General features: G+C 33.1%; 1 pseudogene; it reads right to left on the reverse strand.

The window, feature by feature from the left end:
• LOC137644231 (uncharacterized) overlaps window positions 1-5,000 on the reverse strand; it is a 39,984-nt pseudogene that overhangs the window by 34,407 nt on the left and 577 nt on the right.

A 5,000-nucleotide genomic window follows, 5' to 3' on the forward strand; every position in this document is an offset into this window, starting at 1 on the left:
AACACCCTACATAATTAGCACACTAAAAAACACTATTATTTGTTGTTGTTATTATTATAATTATTGATATTATTATTATTATTATTATTATTATTATTATTATTATTATTATTATTATTATTATTATTATTATTATTATTATTATTATTATTATTATTATTATTAATGTTTTTGTTGTTGTTGTTGATGTTGTTTTGAAATCTAATTATATTAGCCCAACTGGTATTTTTTGTATAAAAAATAATAGGTATCTCTTAAAAACCTCTGTGTATTTTTATCAGCTTCATATCCAAAGGAAAACAAATATATATATTTTATCAATTGTTTTTTTACTTGTTTTGCTGCGGGTTTCGGGGAAAACACAAACGGGTTGTACATAAAAGAACTGAAAAATCTATACATTTTGTCTGCTGAATTGTTTCACACGATTAGGAGTACCTCTCTCTCTCTCTCTCTCTCTCTCTCTCTCTCTCTCTCTCTCTCTCTCTCTCTCTCTCTCCTCTCTCTCTCTCTCTCTCTCTCAACTCAAGATTTTCCAGAAGGAAGTTTCCATTGATTTCCTTTTCCATGTTTTCACTTATCAGCACTGAGTTCACACTGGGTCTCTCTCTCTCTCTCTCTCTCTCTCTCTCTCTCTCTCTCTCTCTCTCTCTCTCTCTCTCTCTCTCTCTCAGAAAGTACTCTTTTCAATAAATAGAATTTCTTAATAGTGTTTAGAATTTTAGCCAAACAGTATTTTGATATTATTATACTGACAATTTTATTATTACTCTATAATCAACACAATAAAATCATAACAACCACATTCATCAATGATGGCACTAAAAATCATCGCTGATTAAACCCCATCCTAATCTTATTACTATAATGACAATATCAGAAGCTCCACATGCGAGGTACTGATTATAATGGCGTCATTACGGCTTGCCCAGAGGGGCAATTTACGACATTTACAGGGTTTAAAGGTTCATTAGCCGTTTATGAATGGCAGAGACAATGGACAGTGACATTGCCCTATCAAGCACGACAATGTCCTAGAGAATGACCTTATATAACATAATCAGCGACCCAAGCTCCTTCTCCACCCAAGTTGGGACCAAGGAGGGCCAGCCAATGGCTGCTGATAACTCAGCTGATAGACCTAGAGGCTCCCCCAATCCCCCCATCCTTAGCTTACAAGTATGGTGAGGCTGCAACTACCAAAGAACCTAACGAGTTGAGCGGGACTAGAATCCTAGTATGTCGTTCACCAGTTAGGGACGTTGCCGGCATCGGCCCACTACAGTTATTTATGACGAAATAAGAGTTCCTCTTAATTAATCTTTTTGAAAGGAGACACGGTGTCTGAATAGATAGAAATGGTATTACAGGAATATATCCTAATCGTAATTTTTTTCTTATATCTTTTATATTTAATATCAGTAAGGTAAAGAAAATACTCTACTTCTACTTTCCAATTGAACAGAATACACGAAATCCCTCTAAAAAATAAGAATGATAAATAGAATTACTTTAAAATTTAGTTGATTCTGTTTTGTTTAGGGTCTTATGTGTTAAAGCCATTAAAGGAAGAAAGTGAATAATTCGCAAAATCTATCAATTTAGGAATATTGGTTATTTAAACAGTGATTGAGTGAGGTCCTTATTGAAGCCTATTGCCAAGTGAGAGAGAGAGAGAGAGGAGAGAGAGAGAGAGGAGAGAGAGAGAGAGAGAGAGAGAGAGAGAGAGAGAGAGAGAGAGAGTTAATAACACATAACTTGAAAGATATGGCTCCTTTTATCTCCTTCCTCAATGTTATCTTTGACCATAAAGTTGGATATTGGCTGACTTTCTCTAAAATGATTGATTGCAATAAAATGTTTCAAAATTACCCGAGTATAGTTACTTCCTCTGATCCATATAATGTTGTTTGGTAAATCCCAACAGATTTTTCCAATTGTTAGGAATAAACCGTGGTTGAATATGGCAAAATCATTAATGAGAATATTAATAATTTTGATAACATCATTGAGGAAAAAAATATAATGATGATGAAAATGGAGATAAAAGTATGTGTGTAATCTAAATCGGTGACTGAGTACTTGAACACTTGCCAGCTCTCATAATCCAAACTAATTCCATTTCTTTTCTTCTGTTTAAAGAGATAGATCCCATACAAACTTTGAAAAGTTTTCAATTACTGTAGTTGAAGATTTTGAATATTTCAAGGGTTGTCATCCCAGTCCCTCTCTCTCTCTCTCTCTCTCTCTCTCTCTCTCTCTCTCTCTCTCTCTCTCTCTCTCTCTCTCTCTGTGTGTGTTCCTCCACTTTTCATTTGATTCCTAATCATTTTATTTTTTGCTGTCTATTCAAACTACAGCAAATGTTTTCATGTTGAACAGGCTTGCATAAGTCCTTTTATAATTGATAGATTAAATATGTTTTAATGTTAATGTTCTTAAAGTATTTTATTTAAATTTTCATTACTTCTTATATCGTTTATTTATTTCCTTATCTCTTTTCCTCACTGGGCTATATTTCCCTGTTCGAGCCCTTGGGCTTTATAGCATCTTGCTTTTCCAACTAGGGTTCTAGCCTAGCTAGTAATAAAAATAATAATAATAATCTCAAATATCTTTCGTCACTTCCATTTTTAATCTTTCTTACCCCTCGATTCGTTATTTACTCCTCCTCCCTTCCTCCTTCCCTTATTTTCTTCTCCCATTCCCCTCTTTTATGCCCTATCCTCACTCTCCCTTTCTGATTCTTCCGCCGTCAACCATAGCTTCCAATTTAACCATCCCCACTAAGTGACTGCATTCTCTAGTGATCATTACCTCTCCAGTTGAAGGGGGATATGTCCATTATAAACACTATTAAGATGTTGTTATTTCTATAATTATATATATTTTTTCAACTGTTTTCCTATTATTTCCTTATTTTTGAATAATAGATTACTCGCATATTTAGGTAGTTATAGTTTTAATGTAATTTTATGCGTATGTTGTTTATGTTGCCCACCCCAAAAGTCAAATAAATTTTCAAAATGAATGGAAGTTTCCAGGTACTTGGTTTTTTTTACTTTCTTATTAAAGAGAACTAACAATTTTAAACGTTTAAAATTTGTTTGTTTGTTTGTTTGTTTTTAGGTTTCCATAAATACCATCAGAGCTCGTAGGAGGATTGTTTTATTTTTTCATTCTATTTAATCATTTAGAAAAAGGTATAGACGGATATGGTTTCTATAGGGATTTCTTAATAGGTTTTTGTGTCCTTATAAAGATATATTAAGATATCATTGGAATTATACTTTTGATAATGTGCTCTCACTCTCTCTCTCTCTCTCTCTCTCTCTCTCTCTCTCTCTCTCTCTCTCTCTCTCTCTCTCTCTCTCTCTCTCTCTCTCTCAAATACATATAGAAAGGTTGGTTCTTTTTTGTTTCATTTTCCCCACCGAAAACTTTTCCTTTTTCCCATTCAATACAAGAGCTAAAGTGATTTCCTTCATCAGATTACTGAAAAAAAGACTTCTGGGATTTTCTCAAACTTTTCCGAATGGGATTTTTTCAACTTTATTCATTCCAACGCCCATTTTGTTCAGTCTTTGTGTCTGTCACTCTCATTTTTTTCACAATATAATATCTTTAGTCTATTGCATGTGGTTGCTTAATCATGTCAAATAATCTCTCTCTCTCTCTCTCTCTCTCTCTCTCTCTCTCTCTCTCTCTCTCTCTCTCTCTTTGAAGCAGTGTTGCCAGGTTTTTCTAGATGAGAAAATGCCAGCTTCTAATCAACTGCAGCTTTAAAATGCCAACCCATCATCAGAAAAGGACAAAAATATAGTATTTAAGGCCCATATTTTTCATGATACAGTATTACTAAAGGCCAACCAATTTATAAAACGCCAAATTTTTAGGTTTTTGGCCTGAAAAAGGCCAACCTGGCAACCCTGCTCTTAGCATACCCCGGTAAGCTTGTTTGAGTTGCGAGATAATGGTAAATACTTGAGCATCCGAGCTTGAGGACTCTACGTCTGATTTTGTTTAGCCAATTTTCAATTTACACTTTTCTATAACTGTGCAATTCGTTCATATGACAAAAAGGCTGGCAAATGGCAACTATTGCTTTCAACTGTTTTGACAGGTATAGACGTTGGAAAATATTTTGTTTATCACATTAGTATAGCTTAAATATACGCCATCATAATTCTTAACCTGATTGTTCAAAGAGTATGGTTATTAGTTGGGTACTCGACCACCAGATGGCTTCTAAGCCTTGTGATCCTCCAACGCTGAATTGGAAGTTGATGGGTAAAATCTTCTGGTACTAAGGTTCCTCTGAAAAAAAGGTATTTGATGGTGTTGAAACATTAATCGGAGTATCTCTTGATAGCCCAGTTAGATAATTCTACTTTCTAGTTCTGTGTGGATACAGAGACGGGGCATAGGCTTTAGCTAGTCAATCCATCGTCCTCTCTTCCTTTCCCTACTTATTTTGCAATCTCGGGGAACCCATTCTCTTATTCTTAATGGCCATTCGTTATCTGTCATTCTTATATATATATATATATATATATATATATATATATATATATATATATATATATATATATAAATATATATATCTATATATATATATATATATATATATATATATATATATATATAAATATATATATATATATATATATATATATATATATATATATATATATATATATATATATATATATATATATATGATTACATATGTATTTATGCAGTTATAATTTCATGAATATACTATATGTATATGTATATATATATATATATATATTGTGTGTGTATGTGTATGTATCTGTTACTGAGCTAGAGTTTTGAATATAGAATTCAATATCCAAATGTTCGTAGGTGTGCGATTAAAACGAAATCCAAAACACTTAGCGCAAATTTCGCTTCACGGTTCTTGTATTATTCATAAAATGGGTCTTGACCAAACCTGAAGGTAGCCTGCTAATGTTCCTCCTTACAGTCACGTGTGT

Source organism: Palaemon carinicauda, chromosome 7 (genome assembly GCF_036898095.1).
Source record: "Palaemon carinicauda isolate YSFRI2023 chromosome 7, ASM3689809v2, whole genome shotgun sequence".
In the NCBI taxonomy this organism is placed as follows: Eukaryota; Metazoa; Arthropoda; class Malacostraca; order Decapoda; family Palaemonidae; genus Palaemon; species Palaemon carinicauda.